At 41.6% G+C, this 19,344-nt stretch overlaps 1 long non-coding RNA gene across 1 annotated transcript in view; it reads left to right on the plus strand.

Annotated features, from left to right (window-relative positions):
- Positions 1–19,344, plus strand: part of LOC128640031 (uncharacterized) — a 215,477-nt gene that overhangs the window by 193,041 nt on the left and 3,092 nt on the right. The gene's annotated exons all lie outside the window — the stretch shown is intronic.

Consider the following 19,344-nt stretch of genomic DNA (forward strand, 5'->3'; position numbering starts at 1 on the left):
TACAATTACACCTAACACTACACTATCATTAAATCAATTAAATAAATTAACTACAATTACCTAAAATTAAATAAACTAAACTATAGTACAAAAAAACCAAACACTAAATTACAGAAAATAAAAAAAATTACAAGAACTTTAAATTAATTACACCTAATCTAAACCCCTAAACCGCCGCTCCCGGACCCTGCCGCCACTATAATAAACTTATTAACCCCTAAACCACCGCTCTTGGACCCCGCCGCCACTATAATAAACTTATTAACCCCTAAACCGCCGCTCCTGGACCCCGCCACCACTATAATAAACTTATTAACCCCTAAACTGCCACTCCCGGACCCCGCCGCCACCTGCATTATACCTATTAACCCCTAATCTGCCGCCCCTATACCGCCGCCACCTATATTAAAGTTATTAACCCCTATCCTGTGGATCCCGGACCCCACCACAACTAAATTAAATGTTTAACCCCTAAACCGCCGCTCCCGGACCCCGCCGCCACCTATATTAAACTTATTAACCCCTAAACCTAAGTCTAACACTAACACTAACACCCCCCTAACTTAAATATTATTTTAATAAATCTAAATACATATTACTATTATTAACTAAATGATTCCTATTTAAAACTAAATACTTACCTGTAAAATAAACCCTAAGATAGCTACAATATAACTAATAATTATATTGTAGCTATTTTAGGATTTATTTTTTATTTTACAGGCAACTTTGTATTTATTTTAACTAGGTAGAATAGTTTTTAAATAGTTATTAACTATTTAATAGCTACCTAGTTTAAATAACCACAAAATTACCTGTAAAATAAATCCTAACCTAAGTTACAATTACACCTAACACTACACTATCATTAAATCAATTAAATAAATTAACTACAATTACCTAAAATTAAATAAACTAAACTATAGTACAAAAAAACCAAACACTAAATTACAGAAAATAAAAAAAATTACAAGAACTTTAAATTAATTACACCTAATCTAAGCCCCTAATAAAATAAAAAAGCCCCCCCAAAAAATTAAATGCCCTACCCTATACTAAATTACAAAGTAATCAGCTCTTTTACCAGACCTTAAAAGGGCTTTTTGCAGGGCATTGCCTCAAAGTAATCAGCTCTTTTACCTTTAAAAAAAAATACAACCCCCCCAACATTAAAACCCACCACCCACACACCCCTACTCTAACCCACCCAAACCCCCCTTAAAAAAAACCTAACACTAACCCCCTGAAGATCACCCTACCTTGAGCCGTCTTCACCCAGCCAGGCCGAACTCTTCATCCAAGCGGGGCAGAAGAGGTCCTCCATCCGGTAGAAGTCTTCATCCAAGCGGCGTCTTCTATCTTCAATCATCCGGAGCGGAGCCATCCAAGATGGCGCCCCTCGAATTCCGATTGGCTGATAGGATTCTATCAGCCAATCGGAATTTAGGTAGGAAAAATCTGATTGGCTGATTCAATCAGCCAATCGGATTGAAGTTCAATCCGATTGGCTGATGCAATCAGCCAATCGGATTGACCTCGCATTCTATTGGCTGTTCCTATCAGCCAATCGGAATTCGAGGGACGCCATCTTGGATGACGTCCCTTAAAGGTACCTTCATTCGGTGTTAGGACGTAGTTGTAAGAAAATGGCTCTGCGTTGGCTGGATGGAAGATGGCTCCGCTCCGCTCCGGATGATTGAAGATAGAAGGTGCTGCTTGGATGAAGACTTCTACCGGATGGAGGACCTCTTCTGCCCCGCTTGGATGAAGAGTTCGGCCTGGCTGGGTGAAGACGGCTAAAGGTAGGGTGATCTTCAGGGGGTTAGTGTTAGGTTTTTTAAGGGGGGTTTGGGTGGGTTAGAGTAGGGGTATGTGAGTGGTGGGTTTTAATGTTGGGGGGGTTGCATTTTTTTTTACAGGTAAAAGAGCTGATTACTTTGGGGCAATGCCCTGCAAAAAGCCATTTTAAGGGCTGGTAAAAGAGCTGAGTACTTTGTAATTTAGTATAGGGTAGGGCATTTTATTTTGGGGGGGGCTTTTTTATTTTATTTGGGGGCTTAGATTAGGTGTAATTAGTTTAAAGTTCTTGTAATTTTTTTTTAATTTTCTGTAATTTAGTGTTTGTTTGTTTTTGTACTATAGTTTAGTTTATTTAATTGTATTTAATTTTAGGTAATTGTAGTTAATGTATTTAATTAATTTAATGATAGTGTAGTGTTAGGTGTAATTGTAACTTAGGTTAGGATTTATTTTACAGGTAATTTTGTATTTATTTTAGCTAGGTAGCTATTAAATAGTTATTAACTATTTAATAACTATTCTACCTAGTTAAAATAAATACAAAGTTGCCTGTAAAATAAAAATAAATCCTAAAATAGCTACAATATAATTATTATTTATATTGTAGCTATCTTAGGGTTTATTTTACAGGTAAGTATTTATTTTTAAATAGGAATAATTTAGTTAATAATAGTAAGTTTTATTTAGATTTATTAAAATAATATTAAAGTTAGGGGGGTGTTAGTGTTAGTGTTAGACTTAGGTTTAGGGGTTAATAAGTTTAATATAGGTGGCGGCGGGGTCCGGGAGCGGCGGTTTGGAGGTTAAACATTTAATTTAGTTGTGGCGGGGTCCGGGAGCAGCGGTTTAAGGGTTAATGAGATTAATGTAGGTGGCGGCGGTGTAGTGGGGGGCAGGATAGGGGTTAATAAATGTAATGTAGGTGGTGGTGGGCACCGGGTACGGTGGTTTAGGGGTTAAACAATTTATTTCATTGTGGCTGGGTCCGTGATCCGCAGGATAGGGGTTAATAACTTTAATATTGGTGGCGGCGGTATAGGGGGCGGCAGATTAGGGATTAATAGGTATAATGTAGGTGGTGGCGGGGTTCGGGAGTGGCGGTTTAGGGGTTAATATATTTATTATAGTTGCGGCGGGGTCCAGGAGCTGCGGTTTAGGGGTTAATATATTTATTATAGTTGCGGCGGGGTCCAGGAGCTGCGGTTTAGGGGGTAATATCTTTATTTAGGTGCGGGGGGCTCCGGGAGTGGCGGTTTAGGGGCTTAAACAGTATAGTTTAGTGTGGGTGCTTAGTGACAGGCTAGCAAGAAAGCTGCGAAGAAGCCAATGAGCAGCGAGATCGATGACTGTCAGTTAACAACAGTCCGCTGCTCATCGCCCCATACTTGGTGCGCGGCTTCTTGACAGCTTTCTTGATAACTTGGCGAACGTATTCAGGTCCGCTGCGGAGATGGTAGGCGAGCTTAGGAGAGCGTGTTGGGCCGGCAAATGCAGGAAAGTAGACGGTTTCATACATAGAGGCCTATACATGAAGAGATATTCCGAAAGAGGTAGGAACTAAGGGCAAGATTATATATGCGGCGTCACCTGCAAAAACCAGCAAAGCCGTTTTTTACACGGTTTTGCTATCACATATACGGAGCCGCATATAAATGTGCCGCTTATATTTCACCCGTCGCCCACAATTTTTACTCACATAAGCTAACATAGAACCGTGTCACAAATCAGTATCACATATTTACGCTGCGAAAATTGAGAAATTTTACTCCATTTTCACCTCACCTTACATAGGGAGGCGCAGCAAGCCTTGCGCTGAAAATGTGAGCACCGTAACTCCTGTAACTGCCTGAAAATATTAACTAACAACCATCAACCCCCACCACAATAACTAATAAAACTATTAACCCCTAATCTGCCATTCACCCACATCGCAATCTACCTAATAAAACTATTAACCCCTAATCCGCCATTCACCCACATTGCAATTAACCTAATTAAACTATTAACCCCTAATCCGCCATACACCCACGTCGCAATAAACCTAATTAATCTATTAACCCCTACTAAGCCCCCTAACCTAACACCCCCTAAATTAACCCCAAATTACGTAAAATAATAAAATACTAAATTACAATTAAAACAAAAAATAAGTACTTAAAAAAACAAAAACATAAGATTAAATTAAAATAATCTAAAATTACAAAAAATAAAAAAGTCTAACATTACAGAAAATAATAAACCAAATTATCAAAAATAAAAAAAGTAAACCAGATCCCTATGAAAATACCCCCCCAAAATAAAAACACCCCCTAATCTAATACTAAACTACCAATAGCCCTTAAAGGGACACTCAGGTTAAATAAAATTTTCATGATTCAGATACAGCATGTAATTTTAAACAACTTTCCAATTTACTTCCATTAAAAAAATGGGCACAGTCTTTTATATTTACACTTTTTGAGTCACCAGATCCTACTGAGCATGTGCAAGATTTCACAGACTATAGGTATATGCATTTGTGATTGGCTGATTGCTATCACATGGTACAAGGGGAGTGGAAATATACGTAACTTTGAAATTTGTTATAAAAAATCTACTACTCATTTGAAGTTCAGACTAAGTGATATTGTATTGTCTTATCTTGCATTTGTTGATTATGCAAATCTAATGTGTTGACTGGTCCTTTAAAATGGCTTTTTGTAGGGCATTGTCCTAAGATAAACAGCTCTTTTGCATTTAAAAAAATAGTCCCCCATGTAACAGTAAAACCCCCCACCCACCAAACCCGCCAAAATAAAAAAAAACTAACACTAAAAAATCCTAAACTACCCATTGCCCCTAAAGGGGCATTTGTATAGGCATCGCACTTAAAAAATTATTCAAATCAGCCAATAGGAATGCAAGTGACGCCATATTTAAATGTGTAACTTGCATTCAATATTCCGTGTACAACGGTGATCGTACGAAGGGGATCCTCCATGCTCCATGGCTCTGAGGTCGCCGATGTTCAGTTCTGCGGTCATCTTCGCTCCACCCCTGCTTTGTCCTGGATGAAGATGGAAGATGTTGCCGGTTCCAAGAAGACTTCACCGCCGCTTGCAAGAGGACCTTTTCTGCCAGACTTCAGGAACGATGAGTACCTATTTGGGGCTTAGAGTTAGGATTTTTATTTTATTATTTATTTATTTTTTAGATAAGGGATTTTGGGCACTGAAAAAAGAGCTGAATGCCCTTTTAAGGGCAATGCCCATACAAATGCCCTTTTAAGGTCAATGGGTAGTTTAGGATTTTTAGTGTTAGTTTTTTTTATTTTGGACGGGTTTGGTGGGTGGGGGGTTTTACTGTTAGCAGGGTTGGGCTTAGTATTTTTTTTTTAATGCAAAAGAGCTGTTTAACTTAGGGCAATCCTTGTGAAATGCTTGTGCAATGCCACCTCCTGCAGATTCCGTGCCAATCGGCAACTAGCAGTGGGTTTCAATCATCAATCGGATATGATCGGGATGATTTCTGTCTGCCACCTCAGAGATGGTGGACTAGTTAAGGAGCAGCAGTCTTAAGCTACATAAATCGGCCCCTAAGACTTCCCCAAAAGACTAGAGCATTTTTAGCATTTTTGCCATAACTACATTTAAACAGAAATAGAGCCTTGTTTTTTTTATTTACCTATCAAAACTATATATTTATTTTTAGTAGACAACCCAATTGTATTGATCTTTGCCCATTTTGGTATATTTCATGCCATGATTTCACCACCAAATGTGATCAAATTAAAAAAAAAACTTTAGGTTTCTCACTGAATTTGTTTACAAACAGCTTGTGTAATCATGGCACAAATGAATGTAAAATCTTCTTTGGGATCCCCTTGGTTCAGAAATAGCAGACATATGTGGCTTTGCCATTGCTTTTTGATAATTAGAAGGCCGCTAATTGAACCACACTTTTATTATTCCCAGCAGTGAATGAGTTAATTAGGTAGCTTGTAGGGTTAATTTCAGCTTTAGTGTAGAGGTCAGCCTTCCACCTGACACTTCCCACCCCCTGATCCCTCTCAAACAGTTTTCTTCCCTCCCCCACCCCTCACTGGTCACCCCCGTCTAAGTACTGGCAGACAGTCTGCCAGTATGCAGTTTTAGACCTTTTTTAATTTGGTTTTTATTTTATTTCTTTATCATTATTATTTTTTTAAGTGTAGGATTACCACCTTACCTTCCCACCTCCCTGATCCCTCTCTAACCCTCCCCCCTATAACTTGTTTCCGCCATCTTAGGTATTGGCAGCTATCTGCCAGTACCCAGTTATCTATCCAACATCTTTTTATTCAATAATTATTAAAAAAACGTTTTTTCTGTAGTCTAGTTGCCCCCCTCATTACCCTCCCCCCTCCCATATCAATATCCCACCCTTTAACCCCCCCCCTCCACTATAGGAGCCCCCTCTCCCTCCCTGCCCCACTAAGTATTTTTTTTCTCTAGTGTAGCTGTCCTACCCACTCCCGCCCCCCTCCACCGATGGGCCGCTCACCTGCCTCCCTCCTAACCCTCCCACACCACCAATGATCGTGGGGCATGCAGAAATAGCACAATCTTGCTACTTTTAGCAAGATCGCAGCAGAAAGAGGCCCAGGACAGCAGCGTCGTACAGGGCTTAATGCCCAGCATCGTACAGGCATAATCCCTTTATTACCCATTCCCCAGTTTTGCATAACCAACTCTGTTATATTAATACACTTTTTACTTCTATGATTACCTTGTATCTAAGCCTCTGCAGACTGCCCACTTATCTAAGTTCTTTTGACAGACTTGCATCTTAGCCAAACAGTGCTGGCTCGTAAATAACTACAAGGGAATGAACACAATGTAATCTATATGGCACACATGAACTAGCACTGTCTAACTGGTAAAAACTGTCTAAATGCACGGAGATGTGATTTCTCCTATGTGAGCCCTATCTGCAGTTGATTGTACATGGTGCTACATTTTATTTAAAGATACTCATAGAGGCCATGAAGGGGTGGGGTGGTATGGAATGATCATGATTATACATGCAGTGGATGACAGTGTAATAAATACACATATGCATCTGTGTTTGCTAAAACATAATAGTGTCATTTGGATGTGTTTCCAATACTTTTGAGCAAAATGCCAAGAGTTAATTTGTGTAATGTGACCCACACTACTATTTTTTATTTTATTAATAATCAGAAGGGTTTAAAAATACAAATCTTTTGTTTTGCTAATCTGTGTGTTGTTTCATAAGAGATCATCTGCTAGTGTAAATATCATAAATCTCTTATACATATATCATATCTACTTATACATAGGGTTGGAATAAGCATCTGAGATTTCATCTTAACTGTTACCCAAATAGATCTTGGGACTAATATGATACATATGAAGGATGCAAATAATGTAAATACTCAAAAGTGTTGATATGTGGGGGCGGTGCCAACAGCCAGAGCAATGAGATGTGTTTCTAAGAGGCTCCTGAATTCACTTTAATTTTACCCAATTTTTCCTTTGTGGAACAGTATTTGGTTATTAAACTAGTGTTAAGAATCTTAGGAAAGATCATTTAAAACATCTGGCTGAATGAAGAATTCATCTACGCTGGTACAGCGCTGTTTCTGAGACACAGCAGGCCGCAACTTTCCTGGGACTATGGGGGAAGCCATTTGTGCCACGCTGCAGATTCTATTTGCTGAATATGAGAAACGGATCTTAAGCAGATTTGATGACTTGCTCATAAAGATTGAAGCAGCACACGTACCAAGGAAACGTTTACCAGCTGCTAAGATATCTGATGGCGACCCCTGTACTGTACATGACCCTGAGATGGAGCGACTGCAGAATGGAGCTGTGGGAGGTCATGTTGAGACCTGTGAAGAGCCGGCCCTGCTGAAGCGCACTGCGCTGACCCCTATGAGAGCTGATTGTGAGACCGGGAGGCTTTCCTCCGTTAGAGGCGAGTTGGTGAGTCATTCTGATGGGAGCTCCGGGAGGTGTCCCTTGACCACTGCCACGGGGTTTAGCGCAGGCGAGAGTACGGACGATATCTGTAGGGACGCTCTCGCTGGTACATGTGGTTTACTGGCGGCCCCATATCACAACACTGCCTTGGAGTTTCTCATTGACTGGAGCTCAGTGAGATGCCGCGCTGGGGTTCTGTCTAGGATCCTTACCTCCCCCACGATAACCCTGCAGTGTAAAGATCTCTGGCCCCCTGAGGCAAATATAAAAGCTGGAGTAGGGTGACATTTTTGTTGCGATGGCGGTTACTAAGGGCTCACACTGCTATCAAATTGCTGATGCCTGTAGTTCAGCTCACGGACTTATTCAATAATTCTACTATACCAGTGGCTGCAGAGTCTACACTTATGAAGATTGTTTTCAGAGACTGTGTGGATTCTGGGACTGGGACCGTGTGCAGGACTGTGGGACTTATGTGTACTCATTTTTACGTTAAGTGTCTGATTATCTAATCACAGCACTGTTTTTTCTTGGGTTCCCTAATGTTTTTTATCTTCATTATTTTACTCACATTGCTATATGTCTTATGTTATATTGCAAGTTATATGTTGCTATGCGTATTATGAAGCCCTTGGGCTGATTCAGTGGTGAAGCTAGTAACTAGATCTATGAATATAAGGGTCAGTCTAGTGATTCAGTCACATCCTCATCTCTGGATTGCCTTGCGGTAAAACTTTACTTATGCATGATATATGTGTGTCATTGTGCTACTAACTCCCAGTATGCTGTAGGCCTACCTCTATTGTTTTTTTTGATGTGTGTAACTTGAGCGCTGGAGAGAGCGATGCTGTTTAGCCTATAATCTAGCAATATTGAACTGCCTAGTTAATTATGCCATGTGCACAGATCACCATTCTATCTAATGACCTTAGTGCCCTATTAAATGCCTATATGTGATCCCTTCTCCGTATATACCCTGTAGAAAGTCTGCCCCCTTATCTTTATCTCTATTGGGGTCCCCCTCCTGAGACTATACGCTGGCGAGGAGGAAAGTATATACATCTAACTATAACTTAGGATCCATCGCTTGCCCATCATGAAGGCCTCTGTTTGCATTCTAGACTTAGCCCCCCCTCCCTAATCACCCTCCCCCCCTCCCTTTTCACCCTTCCCCCCTCCCTTTTCACCCTTCCCCCCTTCCCTTCCACCTTCCCCCCCTCCATTTCCAACCTTCCCCTTCCTTCCATCCTTCCCCCCTCTCTTTCCATCCTCTCCCCCCCTCTTTCCATCCTCCTTCCCCCTTTTCCATTCCCCTTCTCCCCTTACCATCCTAGCCCCCCTTTCCACCTTTTCCCCCTTCTCCCAACCCTCTTTCCCTTCCCTCTCCTTCTCCCCTTTATTTTCCCCTCTCCCCCCCCCCCTTTGCCCTCTTCCCCCCTTTCTCCCTCTCCCTCCTCTCTCCCTCTTTCATCCCCCCCTCACAAATGTAAGGTAAGGGATAACTAGCTTATCCTCCATACTCCTTTTTGGCAGAGTTATATTGTCTCTGCCCTGTTCGTAGAACCAATGTAGTGGTTTCTGTTTATATAAGCGAAAAATTGGTTCTCCGGATTAAAAATGCAGAGATTTACTATGAATTATCCTAATAAAACTATTAACCCCTAATCTGCCATTCACCCACATCGCAATCTACCTAATAAAACTATTAACCCCTAATCCGCCATTCACCCACATTGCAATTAACCTAATTAAACTATTAACCCCTAATCCGCCATACACCCACGTCGCAATAAACCTAATTAATCTATTAACCCCTACTAAGCCCCCTAACCTAACACCCCCTAACCTAACACCCCCTAAATTAACCCCAAATTACGTAAAATAATAAAATACTAAATTACAATTAAAACAAAAAATAAGTACTTAAAAAAACAAAAACATAAGATTAAATTAAAATAATCTAAAATTACAAAAAATAAAAAAGTCTAACATTACAGAAAATAATAAACCAAATTATCAAAAATAAAAAAAGTAAACCAGATCCCTATGAAAATACCCCCCCAAAATAAAAACACCCCCTAATCTAATACTAAACTACCAATAGCCCTTAAAGGGACACTCAGGTTAAATAAAATTTTCATGATTCAGATACAGCATGTAATTTTAAACAACTTTCCAATTTACTTCCATTAAAAAAATGGGCACAGTCTTTTATATTTACACTTTTTGAGTCACCAGATCCTACTGAGCATGTGCAAGATTTCACAGACTATAGGTATATGCATTTGTGATTGGCTGATTGCTATCACATGGTACAAGGGGAGTGGAAATATACGTAACTTTGAAATTTGTTATAAAAAATCTACTACTCATTTGAAGTTCAGACTAAGTGATATTGTATTGTCTTATCTTGCATTTGTTGATTATGCAAATCTAATGTGTTGACTGGTCCTTTAAAATGGCTTTTTTGTAGGGCATTGTCCTAAGATAAACAGCTCTTTTGCATTTAAAAAAATAGTCCCCCATGTAACAGTAAAACCCCCCACCCACCAAACCCGCCAAAATAAAAAAAAACTAACACTAAAAAATCCTAAACTACCCATTGCCCCTAAAGGGGCATTTGTATAGGCATCGCACTTAAAAAATTATTCAAATCAGCCAATAGGAATGCAAGTGACGCCATATTTAAATGTGTAACTTGCATTCAATATTCCGTGTACAACGGTGATCGTACGAAGGGGATCCTCCATGCTCCATGGCTCTGAGGTCGCCGATGTTCAGTTCTGCGGTCATCTTCGCTCCACCCCTGCTTTGTCCTGGATGAAGATGGAAGATGTTGCCGGTTCCAAGAAGACTTCACCGCCGCTTGCAAGAGGACCTTTTCTGCCAGACTTCAGGAACGATGAGTACCTATTTGGGGCTTAGAGTTAGGATTTTTATTTTATTATTTATTTATTTTTTAGATAAGGGATTTTGGGCACTGAAAAAAGAGCTGAATGCCCTTTTAAGGGCAATGCCCATACAAATGCCCTTTTAAGGTCAATGGGTAGTTTAGGATTTTTAGTGTTAGTTTTTTTTATTTTGGACGGGTTTGGTGGGTGGGGGGTTTTACTGTTAGCAGGGTTGGGCTTAGTATTTTTTTTTTAATGCAAAAGAGCTGTTTAACTTAGGGCAATCCTTGTGAAATGCTTGTGCAATGCCACCTCCTGCAGATTCCGTGCCAATCGGCAACTAGCAGTGGGTTTCAATCATCAATCGGATATGATCGGGATGATTTCTGTCTGCCACCTCAGAGATGGTGGACTAGTTAAGGAGCAGCAGTCTTAAGCTACATAAATCGGCCCCTAAGACTTCCCCAAAAGACTAGAGCATTTTTAGCATTTTTGCCATAACTACATTTAAACAGAAATAGAGCCTTGTTTTTTTTATTTACCTATCAAAACTATATATTTATTTTTAGTAGACAACCCAATTGTATTGATCTTTGCCCATTTTGGTATATTTCATGCCATGATTTCACCACCAAATGTGATCAAATTAAAAAAAAAACTTTAGGTTTCTCACTGAATTTGTTTACAAACAGCTTGTGTAATCATGGCACAAATGAATGTAAAATCTTCTTTGGGATCCCCTTGGTTCAGAAATAGCAGACATATGTGGCTTTGCCATTGCTTTTTGATAATTAGAAGGCCGCTAATTGAACCACACTTTTATTATTCCCAGCAGTGAAGGAGTTAATTAGGTAGCTTGTAGGGTTAATTTCAGCTTTAGTGTAGAGGTCAGCCTTCCACCTGACACTTCCCACCCCCTGATCCCTCTCAAACAGTTTTCTTCCCTCCCCCACCCCTCACTGGTCACCCCCGTCTAAGTACTGGCAGACAGTCTGCCAGTATGCAGTTTTAGACCTTTTTTAATTTGGTTTTTATTTTATTTCTTTATCATTATTATTTTTTTAAGTGTAGGATTACCACCTTACCTTCCCACCTCCCTGATCCCTCTCTAACCCTCCCCCCTATAACTTGTTTCCGCCATCTTAGGTATTGGCAGCTATCTGCCAGTACCCAGTTATCTATCCAACATCTTTTTATTCAATAATTATTAAAAAAACGTTTTTTCTGTAGTCTAGTTGCCCCCCTCATTACCCTCCCCCCCTCCCATATCAATATCCCACCCTCTAACCCCCCCCCCTCCACTATAGGAGCCCCCTCTCCCTCCCTGCCCCACTAAGTATTTTTTTTCTCTAGTGTAGCTGTCCTACCCACTCCCGCCCCCCTCCACCGATGGGCCGCTCACCTGCCTCCCTCCTAACCCTCCCACACCACCAATGATCGTGGGGCATGCAGAAATAGCACAATCTTGCTACTTTTAGCAAGATCGCAGCAGAAAGAGGCCCAGGACAGCAGCGTCGTACAGGGCTTAATGCCCAGCATCGTACAGGCATAATCCCTTTATTACCCATTCCCCAGTTTTGCATAACCAACTCTGTTATATTAATACACTTTTTACTTCTATGATTACCTTGTATCTAAGCCTCTGCAGACTGCCCACTTATCTAAGTTCTTTTGACAGACTTGCATCTTAGCCAAACAGTGCTGGCTCGTAAATAACTACAAGGGAATGAACACAATGTAATCTATATGGCACACATGAACTAGCACTGTCTAACTGGTAAAAACTGTCTAAATGCACGGAGATGTGATTTCTCCTATGTGAGCCCTATCTGCAGTTGATTGTACATGGTGCTACATTTTATTTAAAGATACTCATAGAGGCCATGAAGGGGTGGGGTGGTATGGAATGATCATGATTATACATGCAGTGGATGACAGTGTAATAAATACACATATGCATCTGTGTTTGCTAAAACATAATAGTGTCATTTGGATGTGTTTCCAATACTTTTGAGCAAAATGCCAAGAGTTAATTTGTGTAATGTGACCCACACTACTATTTTTTATTTTATTAATAATCAGAAGGGTTTAAAAATACAAATCTTTTGTTTTGCTAATCTGTGTGTTGTTTCATAAGAGATCATCTGCTAGTGTAAATATCATAAATCTCTTATACATATATCATATCTACTTATACATAGGGTTGGAATAAGCATCTGAGATTTCATCTTAACTGTTACCCAAATAGATCTTGGGACTAATATGATACATATGAAGGATGCAAATAATGTAAATACTCAAAAGTGTTGATATGTGGGGGCGGTGCCAACAGCCAGAGCAATGAGATGTGTTTCTAAGAGGCTCCTGAATTCACTTTAATTTTACCCAATTTTTCCTTTGTGGAACAGTATTTGGTTATTAAACTAGTGTTAAGAATCTTAGGAAAGATCATTTAAAACATCTGGCTGAATGAAGAATTCATCTACGCTGGTACAGCGCTGTTTCTGAGACACAGCAGGCCGCAACTTTCCTGGGACTATGGGGGAAGCCATTTGTGCCACGCTGCAGATTCTATTTGCTGAATATGAGAAACGGATCTTAAGCAGATTTGATGACTTGCTCATAAAGATTGAAGCAGCACACGTACCAAGGAAACGTTTACCAGCTGCTAAGATATCTGATGGCGACCCCTGTACTGTACATGACCCTGAGATGGAGCGACTGCAGAATGGAGCTGTGGGAGGTCATGTTGAGACCTGTGAAGAGCCGGCCCTGCTGAAGCGCACTGCGCTGACCCCTATGAGAGCTGATTGTGAGACCGGGAGGCTTTCCTCCGTTAGAGGCGAGTTGGTGAGTCATTCTGATGGGAGCTCCGGGAGGTGTCCCTTGACCACTGCCACGGGGTTTAGCGCAGGCGAGAGTACGGACGATATCTGTAGGGACGCTCTCGCTGGTACATGTGGTTTACTGGCGGCCCCATATCACAACACTGCCTTGGAGTTTCTCATTGACTGGAGCTCAGTGAGATGCCGCGCTGGGGTTCTGTCTAGGATCCTTACCTCCCCCACGATAACCCTGCAGTGTAAAGATCTCTGGCCCCCTGAGGCAAATATAAAAGCTGGAGTAGGGTGACATTTTTGTTGCGATGGCGGTTACTAAGGGCTCACACTGCTATCAAATTGCTGATGCCTGTAGTTCAGCTCACGGACTTATTCAATAATTCTACTATACCAGTGGCTGCAGAGTCTACACTTATGAAGATTGTTTTCAGAGACTGTGTGGATTCTGGGACTGGGACCGTGTGCAGGACTGTGGGACTTATGTGTACTCATTTTTACGTTAAGTGTCTGATTATCTAATCACAGCACTGTTTTTTCTTGGGTTCCCTAATGTTTTTTATCTTCATTATTTTACTCACATTGCTATATGTCTTATGTTATATTGCAAGTTATATGTTGCTATGCGTATTATGAAGCCCTTGGGCTGATTCAGTGGTGAAGCTAGTAACTAGATCTATGAATATAAGGGTCAGTCTAGTGATTCAGTCACATCCTCATCTCTGGATTGCCTTGCGGTAAAACTTTACTTATGCATGATATATGTGTGTCATTGTGCTACTAACTCCCAGTATGCTGTAGGCCTACCTCTATTGTTTTTTTTGATGTGTGTAACTTGAGCGCTGGAGAGAGCGATGCTGTTTAGCCTATAATCTAGCAATATTGAACTGCCTAGTTAATTATGCCATGTGCACAGATCACCATTCTATCTAATGACCTTAGTGCCCTATTAAATGCCTATATGTGATCCCTTCTCCGTATATACCCTGTAGAAAGTCTGCCCCCTTATCTTTATCTCTATTGGGGTCCCCCTCCTGAGACTATACGCTGGCGAGGAGGAAAGTATATACATCTAACTATAACTTAGGATCCATCGCTTGCCCATCATGAAGGCCTCTGTTTGCATTCTAGACTTAGCCCCCCCTCCCTAATCACCCTCCCCCCCCTCCCTTTTCACCCTTCCCCCCTCCCTTTTCACCCTTCCCCCCTTCCCTTCCACCTTCCCCCCCTCCATTTCCAACCTTCCCCTTCCTTCCATCCTTCCCCCCTCTCTTTCCATCCTCCCCCCCCCCTCTTTCCATCCTCCTTCCCCCTTTTCCATTCCCCTTCTCCCCTTACCATCCTAGCCCCCCTTTCCACCTTTTCCCCCTTCTCCCAACCCTCTTTCCCTTCCCTCTCCTTCTCCCCTTTATTTTCCCCTCTCCCCCCCCCCTTTGCCCTCTTCCCCCCTTTCTCCCTCTCCCTCCTCTCTCCCTCTTTCATCCCCCCCTCACAAATGTAAGGTAAGGGATAACTAGCTTATCCTCCATACTCCTTTTTGGCAGAGTTATATTGTCTCTGCCCTGTTCGTAGAACCAATGTAGTGGTTTCTGTTTATATAAGCGAAAAATTGGTTCTCCGGATTAAAAATGCAGAGATTTACTATGAATTATCCTGAGTTCAATGTCTATAGACTGTTTATCACCATAATTCTAGTACTGATGTTAGCTCATTTGTGTATCATCTACCTGTTTCCCTATGTATGAGTGAAACTGTCTATGCGGTTCTTTATCTCTGACACAGCGTTTGGTACTTGGTTCTTTAACGTACTTATCCATTACTGCAATATCTTCCCTTAATGTTATTATTAGTCTTAGGGACCTACCCGGGGTCCTAGCTGCCTTGGGAAGAAGCATATAAAATGCAGGCCTTGTCTAGGTCTACATTATAAACAAAAACCTCTGAGAAGTACTTTTAATACAGGGGTCCAAAAGTGGCCCCAGCAGTAGTGGAGGGAAAAATGAGGGCGATATCGGGTTTGCTTCTCAATCTTCATACCTTTGACTACATTTCAATTTGGGTCAGCTATATGGATATTGTGTTAAGGGTACTCTTTCTGCATATGTTGCTATGTATCTTTTATTTTTATTTTTTCTTAGGCTTGTGATATGTATTTTACCATGTATTATGTGCCATTTGTTTGTATGGGCAAACTGTATTTGTCTTGGAACTGTTATTCCCTCAATAAAAATATTTCAACAAAAAAAAAAAAAAAAAGTGTTGATATGTACCTTGGACGTACTCAATTATTACATTGGGGCATATTTATCAATCTCTGTGTTTCTGGCTGCTCCATAACCTGTCCGTCTGCTCTGAGGCCACGGACAGACATCGTCAGAAATCAACCCGATTGAATACGATCGGATTGATGGACACCCCTGCTAGCGGCCGATTGGCCACAAATCTGCAGGGGGCGGTGTTGCACCAGCAGTTCATCAGAACTGCTGGTGCAATGATAAATGCTGAGAGCGTATGCTGTCGGCATTTATTGATGTGCAGCGGACATGATCCGCAATAACGGATCATGTCCACTCGCACAATGGTAATTCGGCCCCATTGTCTCAAACCAGACATTTTTCAGTCAATCTGTGGGTGTTGATAATTTATGAAGTGTGTTTAGTTGTTGCATTTGATATGTCTCTTTTCTTGTCAATATTTTGGCAATAATTCACTGAATTCCAAGCTATCCATGGGTTGTATGAGTGACTTTTTTATATATCTGATCCAATCTTTTTCTAACACAGAAATTGTTTTCTTGTTTGGATTGTGATCACTCCTATGTTGGAAACACAATCAGCAAGATTGCAATTAATCCTTAAATTTGAAATAACTATAACCTAGATTACAAGTTTTGCGTTCATGTTTTAACGCTGGAAAAATGGCATTTTCAGTGTTAAAACAGTAACACAGCCATTACGAGTCTTATCTGTATATCTGTACTGCAAGCATTTTAGCCTGTAACGCAACATCAGTCCCGCACTCAAAAAATTATGTTTTTGCGTGGGATTTCCATAGCGCTGCCATTACAAGTTTTGCGGTGAGGCTAAAAAGCTTGCGTTACAGCCTATACCGACACGATCCGTACTGCACTATTACACAAAACTCATAGCTAAAGTGTTACAAAGTACACTAACACCCATAAACTACCTATTAACCCCTAAACCACCCCCCTCCTGCATCGCAAACACTAAATTAAATTTATTAACCCCAAATCTGCAGCTCCCGACATCGCCGCCACTAATAAAATTTATTAACCCCTATTGCACCACGGCCTGACATCACCGCCACTATAATAAAGTTTCTAACCCCTATTCCCCCCGCACCCCAACATCACCCACACTATAATAAAGATATTAACCCCTATTATGCCACTCCCCGACATTGCCGCCACTAAATAAAGTTATGAACCCCTAAACCTCTGGCCTCCCACATCACTGCCACTAAATAAACCTATTAATCCCTAAACCGCCAGCCCCACTTACAGTTTCTGAAGTCCGGACATCCAGGCAGCGAGAAGTCTTCATCCAGGCGGCGAGTTCTTCATCCATCCAGGCGGCAACTTCTATCTTCATCCCGGTGGCATGGAGCGCGTCCATCCTGAAGACATTTGGCACGGAGCATCCTCTTCATACGGTAGCCGCCGTATACTGAATCTTCAATGCAAGAGAGCCTTTTCAAAATGGCATCTCTTGCATTCCTATTGACTGATTTGATTTTTGAAATTCAAATCAGCCAATAGGATGAGAGTTACTGAAATCCTATTGGCTGTTCAAATCAGCCAATAGGATGAGAGCTACTGAAATTCTATTGGCTGGTTTGAATTTCAAAAATCAAATCAGCCAATAGGAATGCAAGGGACGCCATTTTGAAATGGCTCCCTTGCATTGAAGATTCAGTATACAGCGGCAACCATATGAAGAGTATGCTCCGCGCCGGATGTCTTCAGGATGGACCTGCTGTGCGCCGCCGGGATGAAGATAGAAGACGCCGCCTGGATGAAGATAGAAGATGCCACCTGGATGAAGATAGAAGATGCCGCCTGGATGGATGAAGACCTCGCCGCCTGGATGTCCGGACTTCAGAAACTGTAAGTGGATCGTTGGGAGTTAGTGTTAGGCGTTTTCCATCTTAATGGGAGGAGAGTCCACTGCTTCATTCATTACTTGTGGGGATTAAGAACCTGGCCACCAGGAGGAGGCAAAGACACCCTAGCCAAAGGCTTAAATACCTCCCCCACTCCCCTCATCCCCCTGTGATTCTTTGCCATTCATCACAGGAGGTTGGCAGAGAAGTGTCGTAAAATTTGGAATAGTCTCTTATGGAGGGTAGTACTCTTCAAGATGGGACTGGAGTTTTAAGTAGTCCTGTCAGCCTCTCAGTGAGAGCATGGGTGAATGTTAAAGTTCGGAGATGCAGGGAGAGTGTTTCTGTGAAAAGTTTAACAGCTATCAGCGTTGAAGAGTTTTGCTGCCTGATTTTCTTCTCTCCATGTCAGGAGCGATGCTACTACTCTGTCACACTTGAAGGACCATGTTCCTGTTCCACAGCATTGATTCTGGTAATATCGTTTAATTTATATATATATTTGATAAAGCATGAAGATAGGGTCACAGTGTGGCTCCTTTTATCTTTATAGAATCTAAGGTAATACCCTCGGAAGGGGGCTGTTGAACAGGGGGGATATTATTATGCATTATATTGTTTATTGTGTTTGCTACTTCATTTGTGTGAGATGAGGTTCTGTCAGTGTGTGGGAAATTGAGGAAGGTTTTTTTGACACGTCCTTCTCTCGAGTGCAGGGGTGGTCCTGCATGGCACTCCATGTGACCGGGTGTGGCCTCTACAACTTCCTCTTTTCTCAACCTGCGTTCGGAGGAGACGAAAGCTGTCATAGGAGGTGGTGAGTGCCCCGGCCATTGGGATATAAAGGTGCCATTTATATTTTAATCACGTCCGTAATAATAGCACACGCTATGGAGGACTCTTTATCTAAACCCATTAACTGTGTATATTGTGAGGAGGTTCCAGTCGAACCGTCGACCCAACTCGGTTCCACATGCTTTGACAATATTGCTGTTTCCAAAAAGAATAAAGTATTTAGTACAACTGAGCCATCCACCTCTGAGGTGGACTTCGCCAATCAATTCCAGACAGCAGTTTCTGCGGCCATTAATGCGATGCCTCATCCTACTAAACGCAAGCGGAAGGTACGGCACTGCTATCCATCTCAGGGGTCTTCGACTCCGCTGGATGTCTGGGACAGATTATCAGCTGAGGAGGACAACTCCAACTTATCAGAGGATGTCGCTTCTGGGGCGGAATTGGCTATTTCTAGGCCTCCGTCCACGGAGGAGCCTGATTTTAAGTTTAAGATGGAGCATTTGCGCTTGCTATGTTGGAGGTTCCTAAACCAAAACTACCAGAGGAACCTTCAATTCCTAAACTTGATAGAGTCTATGAGGACAGGGTAGTGCCCCAGGCCTTCCTGGTTCCAGTCAAAATGGCTAACATTATTAAGAATGAATGGGAGAAACTTGGTTTGTCCTTTTTTTTTTGGTTCATCTTCTTCTTTTAAACAGCTTTTCCCAGTTCCAGAAGCGCAGCTTGATCTGTGGGGAATTGTCCCTAAGGTGGATGGTGCTATCTCCACGCTTGCTAAGAGAACGATTATTCTGCTAGAGGATAGCTCCTCTTTCAAGGAACCCATAGATAAAAAGATGGAGTCCATGTTGCGGAAGATGTTCCAACTCACGGGGTTCGTTTTTCAACCTGAGGCGGCAGTCGCCACAGTGGCGGGTGTGGCTACCTACT

This window comes from Bombina bombina, chromosome 9 (assembly GCF_027579735.1).
Source record: "Bombina bombina isolate aBomBom1 chromosome 9, aBomBom1.pri, whole genome shotgun sequence".
In the NCBI taxonomy this organism is placed as follows: domain Eukaryota; kingdom Metazoa; phylum Chordata; class Amphibia; order Anura; family Bombinatoridae; genus Bombina; species Bombina bombina.